Source organism: Siphateles boraxobius, unplaced genomic scaffold (genome assembly GCF_051911475.1).
Source record: "Siphateles boraxobius isolate OS27281-9 unplaced genomic scaffold, OSU_SipBor_1 102, whole genome shotgun sequence".
Lineage (NCBI taxonomy): Eukaryota > Metazoa > Chordata > Actinopteri > Cypriniformes > Leuciscidae > Siphateles > Siphateles boraxobius.
The window spans coordinates 547863-565748 of NW_027508703.1; the positions used below are offsets into that span (position 1 = coordinate 547863).

The window sequence follows — 17886 nt, forward strand, 5'->3', positions numbered from 1 at the left end:
GGAGGGCTCGGACAGCAGTGAACGGGTGGAGGGCTCGGACAGCAGTGAACGGGTGGAGGGTTCAGACAGCAGTGAGCGGGTGGAGGGCTCAGACAGCAGTGAGCGGGGGGAGGGCTCAGACAGCAGTGAACGGGTGGAGGGCTCAGACAGCAGTGAGCGGGGGGAGGCCTCAGACAGCAGTGAGCGGGTGGAGGGATCGGACAGCAGTGAGCGGAGGGAGGGCTCGGGCAGCAGTGAACGGGTGGAGGGCTCAGACAGCAGTGAGCGGGGGGAGGGCTCAGACAGCAGTGAGCGGGGGGAGGGCTCAGACAGCAGTGAGCGGGGGGGGCTCGGACAGCAGTGAACGGGTGGAGGGCTCGGACAGCAGGGCTCGGACAGCAGTGAACGGGTGGAGGGCTCGGACAGCAGGGCTCAGACAGCAGTGAGCGGGGGGAGGGCTCAGACAGCAGTGAACGGGTGGAGGGCTCAGACAGCAGTGAGCAGGTGGAGGGCTCAGACAGCAGTGAGCGGGTGGAGGGCTCAGACAGCAGTGAGCGGGTGGAGGGCTCAGACAGCAGTGAGCGGGGGGAGGGCTCGGACAGCAGTGAGCGGGTGGAGGGCTCGGACAGCAGTGAACGGGTGGAGGGCTCGGACAGCAGTGAACGGGTGGAGGGCTCGGACAGCAGTGAACGGGTGGAGGGCTCAGACAGCAGTGAGCGGGGGGAGGGCTCAGACAGCAGTGAGCGGGGGGAGGGCTCGGACAGCAGTGAACGGGTGGAGGGCTCGGACAGCAGTGAACGGGTGGAGGGCTCGGACAGCAGTGAACGGGTGGAGGGCTCAGACATCAGGGAACGGGTGGAGGGCTCGGACAGCAGTGAACGGGTGGAGGGCTCGGACAGCAGTGAACGGGTGGAGGGCTCTGACAGCAGTGAACGGGTGGAGGGCTCAGACAGCAGTGAACGGGTGGAGGGCTCAGACAGCAGTGAACGGGTGGAGGGCTCGGACAGCAGTGAACGGGTGGAGGGCTCAGACAGCAGTGAACGGGTGGAGGGCTCAGACAGCAGTGAACGGGTGGAGGGCTGGGTGGAGGTCTCGGACAGTGATGACTGACCATAAGATGTATGGTGTAGGGCATAAGCTCCATTTTGTTGATCTGAGAGAATTTCCTGAAGACAAACATGCACAATACATGTGCTTCCACAAACAAAACGCACTCCGTTTTCATTTGAGACTGGAAATAAATGTAACACATTTACCTGTACATGCTGTTTTGAAAACCAAAGCACATATAGAGTTGAGGATGCTTTTATGCCATGATCCATCATTGACCCGGAAGAACTGCTCTCAACTGATCTTGATGATATGGCTTCTTGCACCACAAAGATTTCACTGGCAATATCATCTTGCCCCACAAAGTCAAACAAGATCTAAAAAGGATGAGAAATAGTGTTACACCAGTCAAGTTTTACAACTCACTGAACCACTGAGAAGACACTTGATATTTTCTTAAGCTGAACACACATCACCTGGATTGGCTCCGACAAGCTGAATTTCCTCATATTGATGTTTCCATTTGGGTATTTAAATTTGATCAACACCCCATCTGATGGTTCCTCACATGCAGACATTCGCTGACGTCTTGCCTCAATAGCCTGAAATGGGATCTCTCATTAAAAAAAAAAAAAAAACTTCAGCTAGTTTATCAAACTAATATACCATAAACACAAACCTTTTGACGTCTTTCCTCACAGGCCTGATTTCAGGCCCGTTTCTTCCTCTCCTATTAAAAGACCACATTAAAAGTATGTATGCATTCTGTAAAAGAATGTAAATCGTACATAAATCGAACTTGAAAGTATTACCTTCTCCTGATCCACCAACAAACTTGTATTATACTCATGGTCTTGCTGGGCACGTATTGCTCGCCATTCTTGAAGAGCCTAAGCATTAATAAAAAATAAATTAAAAAAGCCATTTCTCACAAATCACCATAAAAATAGTACACACATAAAATGCATAAATGCTTTAAAAAAATAGATCCTATACAGTGTCAGAATTGGTTACCTGATTTGCAGCCACACTTTGAGAGTGGTGGGAATGAATTCATGGATATGGCAGAGGATGTGGATGCCACCTGGTAGTACACAGAAAATCCAAATGATTTCTCCTTCAGCAAGTGAACACACTCGTAGTGGAAACAATACATTTGAAAAATGACAAAAACTTATCGTAGGGAATGTAACTGCTCAGACATCACACAGAATAAATAGATGCATCTTAATATGGGGTGAGAATTGTTCCATTATTCCAAATAAATAGATTATGATCCACAAATAAATGTAAAGAAATTCACAAAAATATATCAAATTCACAAATAAATAAAATGAGATTTGCAAATAAAAAAAATATATATATACACAAATGTGTTTTATGCCACAAACACAACTCTGCCTGGCATTTATCTGTGAAACGCTTTCTGTGCATTTGTAAATTTTGAAACACTTCTAGTGTCTACGTGCAGACAAATCCACAAATAAGTGGACTCCACCCACCGTTTACCTAAGCCAATCAGATAACGGCCACATTGAGCTGATCAATTGTAGCACGTTCTCACTACAACCAATCATGTTATGCTTTACACTCAGGGCGAGAACTGGATCTGATTAATTTTGCAGATATTTGCACCCCTGAAAGCAGCTGTAATGGCAGCTTCATTCAAATTAGCTGTTTGTGTGGTTAAAACACCCCGTTTCCAAAAGATTGTTGGAGTTTAAGGCTTGTTTATATTTATTATTCTTTATTAGTAACTCAGGATTACACACAAATTATGATCACAGATCCCGAGCCTCATAACACCCTTTCCACCGGACTCAAGCGGTGCGTCAAAAGCAAATAGCCCATTATCTTCCCTGCTGCCGTAGCAGTTTTAAATCATGTAAAACTAACATGTTTGCAATGTTAACAATTTTGCCCATGACGTCTGTTTTCTTCCCTGAAGATATATGACGTATAATCTTCTTTATGCTGGCTATATGAAAATTCATAATTCGTGATAGTGTCTCCTGGATGCGGCGCGTGTTTCAAAATCCACAAATTCGTGAGGGGATTTACAAATGCACAGAAAGCGGTTCACAAATAAATGCCAGGCAGAGTTGTGTTAGTGGCATGAAACGCATTTGTAAATATATATTTTTATTTGCAAATCTCATTTTATTTATTTGTGAGTTTTAAAATTTGTGAAACTCTTTACATTTATTTGTGGATCTTAATCTATTCATTTGGAATAATGGAACAATTATCACCCCATATCATAATACATATTAGAAAAAGACAATAAAAACAGAGTTTACATTTGTATTTTCCTCATCACTACAAAGTGCATAATGGACATTAAAATTATGGACCTGATCTAAAACCACTTGTGAGGTCTCATCTACTGAATTCTGGGACATGGCAGAGGGTGGTGATGTTACCTGATGGTAGAGAGGGTAACTTCAGTTATAGGCATAGACATTACAGAGAACACATTTATATGATTGTAGTATGATACAAATCCCTGTGTATAATTTCAAACCTGCAAGACAGTGGCTCATGGCACGATGTAAAGTCTGCTTTTGCCAACAACTGCTTTTAGTTCCTACACAGAACTAACTTGTAATTTCTGGATCTTGCGTCCTTTGCCTGTCCTTGCCAATTCAAAGCCAACCAAATTTAAACTGATGAGAGGGTAGCTTTGGCAAACAAAGTTGTTCAATTCAGATAAACTCCAGTTTAATTCAATCTTTGAGTTTGTGCGTCCGGCCTCCGTTGACTCATGCACAGGTTTTCCTAAAAATGGAAATGTAAACATCAGTATAATCGGTTCCTAGGGGCAAAGTAAGGGTGTACTCACACTAGGCACGGTTGCCATGAACCGGGCCCGAGTACGATTGTCCCCCCTCCCCCCTCCCCCCTCCCCCTCTGGCCTGCACTCACATAGGGTTTCAGCATTCGTGCCGGAGCACGCTTACGTCATTATGGTGCGACGGTTTCGGGATAAACAAGAATAGCGGCGCTCTCTGAACACAATGGAGTCCATCGCTCTGTTTTCTTTGTGGATAATTTTGTGTCGTTTGGTCCACGGTGGTCCACAGCCCTCTCACAGCCTGTTGTTAAACAGATGTGTCGCCTTAGTGGCGCGAAAATTTTCACGTAATCGGGCTGCTCGTATAAGGAGGTTTGCAAGGTACCAGCTGAAGTGCAGCAAGGACTTTGCAGCTTTGATTACGGACTACAGTTCCCGTACATCGACAAGGTAAGAATAATATACTGAAATGTCATTAAATACAATTGAAAAGTGTATTGTGAAATTTGAAATACAATATGTGTATAATGTTTTTTTTTGTAATTATGACAGTAGCGTTCTAAAGCTAATAATCATGTAACTTAATATCATTTGCTGGTTAATATTAGCTACATTCTTGTATTAAGACACCTGTATTCAACGGGACACATAACTGTTATGTATGCACTGGAGTAGTAGTTTGTTGTTTATTAATTACACTTCAAAGTGCTGTAAGGTAATTGTGTATGCATAAACTATATACAGTTAACAATATTTCTCCATTCTGCTGCAGGACCATATGGATTCGGCAGAGATCTGGTGTGTGGTGGCAGCATGTTCTCAGCAGCTGGACAGACTGTGAGTGGAAGGCTAATTTCAGAATGAGAAGGGCATCATTCTTGCTGTTGTGCAACAGCCTGCAGCCGCACCTTCAAAGACGGACCACTTCATTCAGAAAACCAGTGCCCGTGGACCAACGTGTTGCAATATGCATATGGAGACTGGCCACAAATGTAGAGTTCAGAACCATCTCCCATTTATTTGGGATTGGTCAATCAACTGCTGTTAGCATTACCAACCATGTAGCCTCTGCAATTGTGAAAAATTTGCTTTCCCTTTTCATCAGAACACCATCTGAACAGGAATTTGAAAGCATAATTCAGGGATTCAGAGACAGGTGGGGCTTCCCACAATGTGGAGGAGCTATTGATGGCACTCACATTGGGATTTTGGCTCCACCTGTTAGCTCTGCAGACTACTACAACCGGAAAGGTTTTTACTCTGTTATTCTGCAAGGTGTGGTTGACAACCGACTTATGTTCTGGGACATTAATGTGGGATGGCCGGGCAAGGTTCATGATGCAAGAGTTTTTGCCAATTCATCCTTGTTTGAGAGGGGTCAGAGTAATACACTGTTCCCTCGGATAACAGAGAGGTTTGAAGGAGTAGATGTGCCAGTGGTGATTTTGGGGGATGCTGCATATCCATTACTGCCATGGTTGATGAAACCATATCCAGAAAATCAACAAACAACCCCTGCACAGGCCACCTTCAACAACCGCCTCAGCAAGGCACGGATGACTGTGGAAAGGGCATTTGGCCTCCTGAAAGGAAGGTGGAGATGCTTAATGAAGAGGTGTGATTGCCGCATAGACAACATAAACACTATTATCAGCGCATGTTGCGTTCTGCACAATTTTTGTCAAGTAAATGGTGAGGAATGTGAGGAGATTGCCACAGAAGAGGAAAATGTGAACAGTCAATGGAATCCTCATAATACAGCCACTAGTTCAAATGCCACCAGAGATGCATTGTGTTCATATTTCTCAAATTTGTAGAGAGATAGTGTATATTTCAGGAGGATGGTTTTCATTACATACTTCTGTGTCATGCCGCTACTACATTCAGTGCATGTATATTTATTATACTTATTGGTTTACTATGACTTATTTTTGTGCTGTTGTCAATAAAGTCATATTGTTCATTTCAAGAACAGTGCAGGAGTCATTTGCGAATAACACACAAAACATAAGATGATGCCGAAAAAAGTTAATCATAAACTCAGGAGCATTTCTCACAGGAAAAAAAAAAAAACAGTACTTCACAGAACACGACCATGTGCAGTGGTGAAACAAAATAGGCTACCTAGTGTGTGTGGTGTATAATTTATGGAAGTGTGTGGTATATATTGTAGAGGTTCGAGGTAGAATTATAAAGTGTAGAGGTTTGAGGTAGTGCATAGTGTTAGGTTAAAGTGCATAGTAAATATATGCTACAGGAAATTAAACGACTTTTGGTCATATTTACCTATTACAAACATGTTATTAATTAGAAAAACAAGATAAAACTTAAATAACCCTTATAATGAAAGGCAACGTCCAAATACAATAACAACATAAAAACATGGACGTAAACATCTGTGCCTTTACAGGCTGCGATAAACATGTGTAGAGTTATCAAGCTCAGAGTAGGATGATGATGTCTCAGCATGGTAGGGATACTGCAGATGAGGAGGAAGAGTAGGAGGAGGAGTAGCAGCAGGAGGAGGTGTAGGAGGAGGAGCATGAGGAGAGGGATGGTGAGGAGAGTGTGAGGGAATCATGGCATCAAACAGTCTGTTCATGGTTTGCAGGAACATCATGTTGGTTTCTTGGCGTTCCTCCCTCTGCTGTTGCAGTCGACGCTCCTCCATCTGTACTTGAGCCTTCATCCAGTTATCAAGCATTTCTTTTTCTTGCTGGTAACGCAAGTGCTCCCCTTGCATGAATTCTTCATGCTGTTTTTTCTGCATATCTAGAAAGGCAGTCATCGTGTCACTCACTTCTACCTTTCTCTTTCTCTTTTTGCCTTGTTCTGAAGGTATTGTCTCAGTGTTATCTGATGTGTCCTGTGTCTCATCACCAGTGTTTGAAGCGATTGTTGAGTCTGAATTGACCGATGTAACTACAGAAATAAAAGCAAAATAAACAAAAAAGGTAATCGTTTTAATAATAACATTAAACAAATTTTGTAGTAAAACCCAGTTTTAACAGCATACCCATGGTAAGTTTGTGTAAACCAAGATTTTACTACAGTAACCATGGTTTCTTGGTTGGATTCGTAGTAAAACCTTGCGTAATTTACTTTAGGGACATGCACATACTGATTTAACAGAATAGCTATCAAATGGAACTGGTATGTATGTTAACGTTACTCACAGCTCTGTGATCTCTCCAGTCCTGTGTTCTCCGTATCAGATGACATAGAATCCAGCGATCTTCGTGGATGGGACTCCAGCACATTCGGTTGGCTAGAAGGTTTGCTGCCAATTATACTGTCGACAGCGTCATACCAATGAAAAATTTCCTTTTCTTCTGCAGAGCTGCCCGATTTACGGAGTGCATCCTGTACCCTTAAATACTGTGCCCGCAGTTTTTTTACCTTGTCTCTACACTGCTCGGTAGTTCTTTGATATCCATGACGAAGAAGATAGTCACGGATTTTCTAAATATATCTGAGTTTTTATGCGTTTTGTCCAGCTGTTCTTGTATGCTCTCATCTGCCCAAATTTCCAACAAGCATTGCACCTCTGCCGTAGACCAAAGCGACCCTTTCCCCGCCATGTTGGTTTTGGAGCGTCGCAAAACCATGACGTCACGCATCCTGTTCCGTGCTCCAGCACGGTTAGCGCTCACACTGCATGCGAGCCGCGCCCGAGTCCAACTGAACCTCTTCCAAGCGGGCCAGGGCCGGCTAATCGAGCCGCGCCCGGGCACGGTTCGGAGCACTCCACTAGTCAAACGAACCGCGCTTTGGTGGTCAAACGCACTCGGGCACGGTTCAAACTGGCTAGTGTGAGTACACCCTAACGCATTCATTAGTTAAAAAAATAAATAAAAAGTAAGGTAGGTAATATAAAAGGTATATAAATATAAAAGGTAATATAATTTATATTAATAAACATTAACTTGTACAAAAATGGCATTATATGACCCCAAAAGACCTGTTTAATATAACAAGTGCAGTGTCCATTCTCGGAGCATAAGCCCTGCTCGCGTGATGCGCACCGCTTTCTTTATTTAAATCTACCCTACTTTGTCAGTAATTTGTTAGTGAGAAGACTGACTGTTTCCATCGACTGTAGCAGGTCTTAAACACCGACTGAACGCGCGTTTGGGCATGATCAGTCATAACATAATTATCAATTTACATTCATAACTGGCCTTAGTAAGCGTGTCCCGCCTTTATGCAGTTATGAGAGAGAGAGAGAGAGAGAGAGAGAGAGAGAGAGAGAGAGGTTGCAATAATGAGACAGAAAAGCATGCACATCAATATTATTATAGGCTATTTATTAATTAAATAATTAAATTCGTTTTAATTAATTTGTTCTTGTTTTCTATAATTGACAGTAGATAACCTAATAAATTAAACACTAAGCCCTTTAATAACTAGGCCTATCAATAATTATTTATTTGTTATATTATCCGGAATAATTACGAAAACCCGTGCAGCAGGACTATCAATTTATTTTATATATTCAGTTTAATTTTCTATATACTTTTTTAAAATTGAACTCTGTGTCTTTTGATTGTGAAGTTAGACATCGAAAATTGCAGATCAAGCGAATGGGGCTGCATGTTTTTTCTTGCTATGAATTGGATCCTATTTTCCGTTATTACAGTCAACTATGCGCAGTGATATGGAGCTGTAATGCGGTCAAACCTGCCTGAAACTACTTTAGCCGTGTGTTTCCCTGAAAATAATTGCACACCTTAGAATGTTCTCAACCAATCAGAATCAAGCATTCAACAGCCCTGTAGAATAACTTCAGATAGCTGATGCAAAAGGATTCATTGGGAGGTATTCCTGGACACTTTCAAAGTGATGCCTTGGCATGATAAAGTGTTGCATAGGTGTAACTATTAAAAATGGCTACATGGAAACTGTTATGGAAAAGCATCGGAGTAAACTTTTATAGTATTTCTTTAAAACAAATGTTAAATGTATTTTAACAGTCAAATTTTTACCAATATAACAACAGTATAACAAATGGTACCATACAGTCTCAAGCTAACATCAAATTCAAAGCAGCTCATTTCATAGCTTTCTGTGCAAGAAGGTTAGATAAAAAGGTGTAAAAGTAAGTAACACTCAATTCTTATGTGCTTTAATCTCATATTTACCTAATCCATGTTTAGCCAGTTCCTCAAGTTCTATTGTGGGGGCAGAAAACCATTATCTGGCCCTGGAAGGAGGAAAAGTTTTGCTTGCCAAATAGGGTTTTCCCTTCGGCCACCAGATCCTCCTGTAAACACAAATGCATAACTGTGTCAGCAGTAATTCTTGGCTAAAATGTTCCCATGTTTCCAGCATGACACAAATATAGCGACCCTAGCGAACCCATTAAAAAAGGCATTTGACCCTAAGAGTACATTCACAAAATGACCCTAATGCATTTTGACTAATGCATTCTGGCACCCGTTTTGCTTTAAGTTTGAATATATTTAAACAGCTAATGTTACTCCCAGGGTTTCTGCACACTTTTTAAAGTCAAATTTAAGGCTTTAAGACCTTTAAAGGCCCGAAGAAATAAAAATGAATACCTTACATTAGGGGTGCGCAATATTGACAAAATATGTCTCGATATTTTCAAAGTTTTGTTGATAATTATGATATTTCACTGATTGTGTTTGTGTACTGGTAGGTGGCTGGTTGAGGCCTGTTGTTTTAGATATTCATATTTTTCATATTCTATGCAGTGGTCAGTTCACAGCAGTTACAGAAATAAACTTTTTAATTAACAGGCAATATTTGCAACCTTAAATTGATTCGCAGGGTCATTTTCACCTAAATATGAAGATTTTTTTTGGTATGCATCACATTTGTCAAATTCTAACATTCAAATTAAATTATATTAGAATAATAACAATAATACCACTGTTACTTTAAATGTGAAACTAAAACTGCCAGTAGGTGGCGGCAAGTCACTGTCTTAGCCGTATGAACAAATCGGTTGAATGAATGACTCCCTGATTCATTCGGGAAAACAAGTGATTGTTCATTGAATCGTTAGAATGATTCGATCAAAACAGATTTCAGGCACACACACAGAAAAATCACTGTCTGTTGCATTGAGACTGCTACGGTTTCATTTTAAAATTCTCGTCGGCAAAATACAGGGAAAACAAACAATATTGAAAATATAGTTTATAAAATGTAACTGACGATGTTTATTGTTCGTTTAACTTAACTGTTATATAAAATAAATCACATTTTGCTATTGTGCACGGGAAAATGGCCCTCTAGCTGATGTGATATTGTATGAGAACAACATAATATGGTATAAATATAAGACAGAAACTAATTTAGGGCCCAAACCTATAACTGCACTGACACATCACGCAGTGAAAGCAAGCATGAGAGACAAATGCGATGTCAGCTCGCAGTGCCTCGTACATAGTTAAAAGTAAAACAATGATTACCATATCATAATAGACAATGCACATCGCACACCACTACGCACATAAAGAATGAACTTGCAAATGAACTGACATTTACGAACTTTCTTCTTCTCTCCTGCTGTTCCGCGTGCAGGAGACAGACGTAACTTAATGCTGCCGCGAATGTGATGCGAATTGTCACGTGAACAACCAAATCCACAAAGAAAGAATAAATTAAAAAGTATGCTAATTAGATCGTTTTAATTCGGAAAACATTTAGATGTCTCAAGGTGACGATATACACAAGGCAACTTTTTGAGCAATCTTGCCGAGCGATTGTTGCTTGGGCACTTCATTTCTATCTGGTCGGTCGGGCCCTGTGCCTCAGCTGGTTGACCGTTGATGGCAACATACATTGCCATCGAAAATGTAAGACCGTTCAGAAGTAAAAATAAGACTTTTCATGGCCTTAAATTTTAATCTAATCTAATTATCTAATTTAAGACTTTTTAAGGATCCGCAGAAACCCTGTAACGTTACTACGAACTTCTGCTAACGTTAGCACATAAAGCAATTCTGATGTTTAAAAAAGAAAACTTACCCCGAACTCGATTAACTTGTCGGCGAAATAGTCGTCTTGTTGTGGAAAGTAACACTGCACCATCATTTCTCACTGCCAGCTCCTGTCTTGCACGGGCTGCAGCATTAAAAAGACGATTAAAAACTCCTTCTGGCTGCTCTGACATAGTGCTAATCAGTGCTGCTAATTGCAAGTTAACGGTTAACAGGTGCTATGCGATTTGAACAACAACACGCTCTGCTCCCGCCTAAAGTGTGATGTGGGTCTAATTTGCATACAGATATCTGCAACGTCATTTCGCCTAGGCCACCGGTAAAATCAAATAAATTACTCACAGTGAATGTAATTTGGACAATGGCTGAGACATCTGGTGGATCTTTTGTATCGTTAAACCTAGATAACATGCTTGATGAAGGTGAAATGTTTTGGGATGAGGTTGTTAATGGCAACAAGCAGAAGGTACGACAAAGGTCAGAGAGTGAAGCGGATTCCATAGAATCAGTAGTTATGGCGAAAAAGACCAAAACAGATGGTAACAGGTCCTTGAGGCCTCAGGTTGATTTTTGGAAAGTTATTTTGGTATTTGATCAAAAGGGAGGACCAGATTTACATCCAATACATATCACGAAAGCAATAGAGAAGGAAATAGGCAAGATTAATCACGCACGTTTCATGGGTAATGGGAGAATGCTGATCTTAGCAAATTCTAAGGAACAACAAAGTAATATTCTCAAGAAAACCACACTCAACAAACTCAAAGTAACGTCACATATTCCGGGTGCAACATCTAAGGTCAGAGGAGTAATATCTGGAATCCCAACTTCAGTTTCAATAGAGGAGATCATGGAAAGTTTAAAAGATTATGATTTAATTGAAGCTAAGCGGTTGACAAAAGGTAAAGATAAAATAGAAAGCATGTCTATTTTATTAGGCTTCAAGAAAGAACTACCTAGCAGGGTTCAAATGGGATACATGTCATACTCAGTGAGAGAATATATCCCGCCGCCGTTAAGATGTTTTAATTGCCAACGGTATGGTCATGCTGCTAGCCAATGTCGAGGAAAAATTAGATGTGCGAAATGTGGAGGAGAACACGAGTATGGTGAATGTGAGCAAGATGCTGTATTAAAATGTTGTAATTGTGGTGGCAATCATAGTGCAGCTTATGGAGGTTGTGAGAAGCACAAAGAGGCAAAAGAAGTCCAGAAATGCAAAATGATTCATAAAGTTTCCTATGCTGAGGCGGTTAAGAAAATTGAAATGGAAAAGAAAGGTGCTAGCTTAATTGTTCCCCAGTATACACCAGAGCAAGCTCGGGAAACAAATGCTAGCAACCCAATAAGCAGAGTAAACCACAGGAGCCATCATAATGAGAGAGTCCAACAGGTCAGTAGGCCTAAATATAACTCTCAACAGTCAGAATACTGTGAATTCAAAAAGAAAATGTCAGAAGAAATAATGTTGGTCAAGAAAAATGACTTCCTTGCCTTCATTTGCGCAGTGATCAGTAAAGCAACTGAACCTCATCAGGGAAGTAATAAGGTAAAATCAATTGTGGATATTGCAAATGACTTTTTAGGATTTAGCTCACAAGCTAGTAAAATTCAAGAGATACTGAATTGTAAATATGAGGGTCAAAATAGTGATTAAAAGCCTTATGGTATTTTTCATTCTTCAATGGAATAACAGAAGTCTAATAACAAATGGTCAAGAATTTAAGAGATATATACACAATTTGAAAGAAAAACCTGAGGTCATATGCATTCAAGAAACATGGTTAAAACCACACCTTGATTTTGTATTGAAAGGATATAATGGGATTAGATGTGATAGAGAAAAAGGCAGAGGAGGAGGGTGTATGACATTTGTTAAATTAGGAATACCATATAGGTGTATTAATTCCAAGGCCCACGAATGTGTGGTAACTGAAATATTTAACAAAGGTAGTGGTAATTTTACTATCATTAATTATTATAATCCATGTGAAGCATTAAATAGTGAGTTATTGAAAAGTATTGTTAAGAGAAGTCACAGAGAGATTTGGTTTGGGGACTTCAATGCTCACAACAGTTTATGGGGCAGTAAACAGACAAATCTGAATGGTGAGGCAGTGGAAGAAATGATGAATGATAGAATGTTAGTGTGTTTAAATAATGGTTATGGTACTAGAATTAATGTTTATAAAAATGAAACTTCTTGTATAGATTTAACTATAGTTGATAGGAAAATTGCCAGTAGATGTGAATGGGAAATAGATCAAAGCACAAGCATGGGTAGTGATCACTTCCCAATTACATGTGCAGTTGATATTGAATTTATGATTGAACAGAGTTATGTGCCCAAAGATGGAATTTTAAAAAAGCAGATTGGGAGAAATTTGTAGAAAGCTGTGGGAATGGGGAAAGTATATTAATTAATAATGATCAGACAGTTGATGAAATGAATAGTATTGTCAGTTCTTTTATATTGGTTGCTGCCAGCCAAAGTGTTCCTGTTAGTCAAAATCAAAAGAAGCAAATCAATGTTCCATGGTGGAATGACAAGTGTTCAGAGGCTATCAAGGACAGGAATAGAGCGTTTAAGAACTTGCGTAGAACATTAACAATGGACAATCTTATTAACTACCAAAGGAAGAAGGCATTAGCCAGGAAGGTTATTAAAGAGGCTAAGAGAGATTCATGGAGACAGTTTTGCTCAACAATAGGAAGAGAGACCACGTTAAATAAAGTATGGATGATGATTAAGAAGATGATAGGCAAATTTAAGCCTCCTCAGGTTGCTGTTTTAATTAAAGATGGGACCCATGCAATCTCAGATTTGGAAAAAGCCAATATGCTTGCTAGAGCTTTTGCAGACATACACAAGGGTAGCCACCTGGAGGAGCGGTATATGAAAAGGAAAGAAGAGGTATTGGAAATAAATAGGAATATCTTAAATACCAAAGAGTCAAATATGTCTATTATGGATGCTGAAATTAATATGTCAGAACTTAAAAGGGCATTGAGTAATTCTGCATACTCTGCACCAGGGACGGACAACCTGTGTTATGCTATGTTTAGAAAACTACCTGATAATATATTGGAGAAAGTTCTTAAGCTGTTTAACAAAGTATGGAATGAAGGTAAATTACCAAGCATGTGGAAAGTGGCAAGAATTCTTCCATTTCCTAAACCAGGTAAAGACTCAAGTGATCCAGGAAACTATAGGCCTATTGCACTCACTTCACACTTTGGAAAATTAATGGAAAAAATTATAGTTGGACGTTTAAATTATTTTCTAGAATACATAAATCCAATTAAAGGGTATCAAACTGGATTTAGGTGGGGTAAGTCAACAACTGATGCTCTGGTAAAAGTATGCAATGAAATTGAAAATACTTTAATAATGAAAGAAGTAATGGCGGCAGTTTTTCTGGATATTGAGAAAGCCTATGATACTATGGGGAGAGAAGGTTTGTTGATTAAATTAGGAAAATTGGGAATTAATGGGAAAATGTATAATTATATACTTGATTTTCTTTCTAAACGTTCCATTAGGGTCAAAGTGGGAGATGCAGTGTCTGATGAGTTTATTGTTGAAAATGGAATTCCTCAGGGGAGTGTTATCAGTCCTATATTGTTCAACATAATGATTAATGACATATATGAAAAACTGGGAGATAGTAACGAAGGTCTATTATATGCAGATGATGCTGTCATTTGGAGAAGAGAACGTAACATTGCATATGTTAATGGTAAGATTCAAAAGGACATTCATGTACTTGAACAGTGGGGAGTTGATTGGGGTTTTAAATTTTCTATCTCAAAGTCACAGGTTGTTTATTTTACTAGGGAAAAAGTCCCTGAAACTTATAAAATTATGCTTTATAATCAGCAACTTGAAAGAAGTGAAAAATATAAGTACCTAGGAATATGGTTGGATGCCAAACTTACATGGAAATTTCACATAAAATATGTTGAAACAAAGTGTAAAAAGGTAATTAACCTTATGAGAATGGTCACTGGGCATAATTGGGGAGCTGACAGGCTGTCTCTGATGAACATATATAAAGCATTGATAAGATCAAATATTGATTATGGCTGTATAATGTATAGCTCAGCTTGTAAGACATCCCTCAAGAAAATTGAAAGAATGCAATTTAAGGCTTTGAGGATTGCCCTTGGTGTTTATAAAACAACTCATACAAGTGCTTTATTAGTTGAATCTAAGGAAACCCCTATTAATTTAAGGTATGAGAAATTATCACTAACTTATTGGGTAAGGTTAAAAGGAAGTTTCAACAACCCAGCTCTGTCAGTACTTAGTGATTGTTGGGAATATTGTAAAAAGTCCAATGGGTTTGGTTGGAATATTGGCAATTTAGTAAACCATTATGGATTAAAAGAGTTGAAGTATGGCCCAGCATTAGCGTTAAGTTGTGTTCCTACATGGCTGCTTCCTGTACCAGAGGTAAATATTAATTTATTAGCGGGAAAAGGTGAGCATCACACTAAGCAAAGTTTTACTGAAGCCTGCTTAAGTTATTTAAAAACGTCATATTATGGATATTTGGAAATATTTACAGATGGCTCTAAAGAATCCAAGGGTCATTGTGGTATTGGAATTTACATTCCAGAATTTGGAAAAAGATATGGGTATAGAGTGAGTGACCATTTATCAGTATATTCAATAGAGATGACTGCAATAATTACTGCCCTTAGGTGGGTTGAAGAGACTAAACCTCTGAGATCTGTTATATGTACTGACTCTATGGCAGTATTACAAAGTTTTATAACAGATAATGCAATACGTGAAGATTTAGTATTAGAAGTAAAGCATCTTCTTTTAAATCTTATAAGCCTTGGGTTAGTGGTACAGTTCTGTTGGATTCCAGGACATTATGGAATTGATGGCAATGAAATTGCTGATAAGTTAGCTAAAAAAGCTCTGGAATTAGACCAAGTACAAATTCACATTCCATTGGGTAAAGGAGATGCTAAAGCTTTGATTAAATCACAGATTACACTAAAGTGGCAAGATGAATGGGAGTTAGAGAAGAATGCCAGACATTATCATAGGAACCAGAACTGTGTTGGAGGGAAAAGAATCACCTCATTGGGTCTTAATAGGCATGAAGAAGGTATGATGACCAGATTGAGGTTGGGTCACACAGGCCTTAATTCCACTTTATCCTTAATAGGTAAAAGTAATGGCATATGCTCTGAATGTAAAGTATTGGAGGATGTCACCCATGTTTTATTTAAATGTAAGAAATTTGACAAATTTAGACAGAAATGGAAAGACGCTGATGCAGAAAATGATATTCATAATATTTTACAGGAACAAGGAATGCAGGGACAAAGAAGCAAATATTTAATTATATATCTTAATGATACTGGTTTAAGTAGAAGAATTTAGTGGGTTTTTTTTATTTATTTTTTATGATTTGATGTATCATTTGCCAACGTCCTTTTTACACACTCCTGTGTAGTAGTCCAGTAGGTGGCGGTATATATCGTAAAGATATGATCCGCCATTAATCAGAAGAAGAAGAAGAAGAAGTCATTTCGCCTAGTCAAAACTCTAATTCAAGATATCTGTAATTACATTTTGACTAAGCAGAATGAAAGTTACAGATATCTCAAATTTCAGATATCTCCAATCAAAATTCATTTCAAGATATCTATAAATTGATAATAGATATCTACAATTAAATTATGACTATCCCTAACTCCAGTTTGAGATATCTACAACGTTATTTTGACTAGTCATAATTCCAGTTACAGATATCTATAACATAATTTCGCCTAGTCAAAACTTAATTTAAGATATCTGAAAAGGAAAATGTAGATATCTTGAATTGAGGTGAATTAAAGATATCTTGAACTGGAGTTATGACTAGTCAGAATCAAATTGTAGATATCTCAAACTGGAATTACAGATATCTACAATTCAGTTGCAGATATCCGTAAGTCACATAGTGGATATCTGCAACTGAATTGTAGATATCTGTAACGATAAACCCCATACAAATGAATGGTAAAAGTGACGTCATTTGTCCTAGGAAGAATGTCTTTGTGGATATCTGAAATGACAATTATGGATAGGAAGAATGTAGTTGGGGATATCTGAAATGTTCTTTTTGACTAGGCAAAACTGAATTACAGATATCTGCAACACATATCCAGTCTAGCTGTTAAATGTTAAAATGGCTTGCCATAGGGAACCACATGTTAATTTTCACGTATTTGAGGCGTGGTTTACGAATCCCCAGAGCCGTTTATTGGGTGCTACGAATATCTATCAAATGCGTCTGTACGTAGCTCATAGCCAATCGTTTCAATTATACCAGATGACGTATGTAGAGCGACAGAAATTATCCGACGAAGAAGACGATGGATCAGAGATTTAACTAAACTTCTTAGTACAATATCTAAGGCTGCATCGAAAGGTAACCTTGCGTCTGCTGCCATGCTGGATCCATAGGTATGAACAAACTGCTTCGGTGTGTCGCATAGACGTCGTCATCATCTTGCTGCTCCCTCCCCGTTCTGTGATTGGTCCTCTCGCTGAGGCGAAAATCTGGTCCATGGAATCCAGACTGCCTAGCAGCGTGAATTAAATCGCGTTGCGCGTAAGGCAGCATGGGGAAACCCAGGCTAGGTGTCATCTGCATAAAAGTGAAAACTGAGACCACCACCGCTGCACTCGTGCTGTTGAAACACCAGCACCAGAAGACACTTCCAGAAGAAGCACAGAGACACTCGCTCGATGAAAACACTCAACACTCTTCTGAGACATCGACATCGATCAGCTCCGAAGTATTCAGTATTTATAACCGCGCTGCGGGGTGGAGCGCGAGATGCAAATGTTGCACATCAATGTGCATTGGCTCATTTTATCAATACTAGAAGATGAATCCAATCAGTACAGTACATCCGACTCGTGTCCGAACTGAAAGGGAACCGAATCTTTCCACACTGCTTTTTCTGAGTTTAACTCACATTCACTGAGTGAGCAATAGTTAAAATCACTTGTTAGCCAAACATTTTATTAATACAGAGGTCACTGTATTCCTAATATCAAAGACCATATCGGGGTTACGT

General features: G+C 39.5%; 1 long non-coding RNA gene across 1 annotated transcript; it reads right to left on the reverse strand.

The window, feature by feature from the left end:
- Positions 1 to 2061: 2061 nt before the first annotated feature.
- On the reverse strand, positions 2062 to 10893 carry LOC143752673 (uncharacterized). The gene is made up of 5 exons (XR_013207402.1): positions 10823 to 10893; positions 8965 to 9086; positions 3554 to 3807; positions 3384 to 3452; positions 2062 to 2113 (listed from the first exon to the last, which is right to left on the reverse strand). It is a non-coding gene; the product is annotated as an uncharacterized LOC143752673 (long non-coding RNA).
- Positions 10894 to 17886: the final 6993 nt, after the last annotated feature.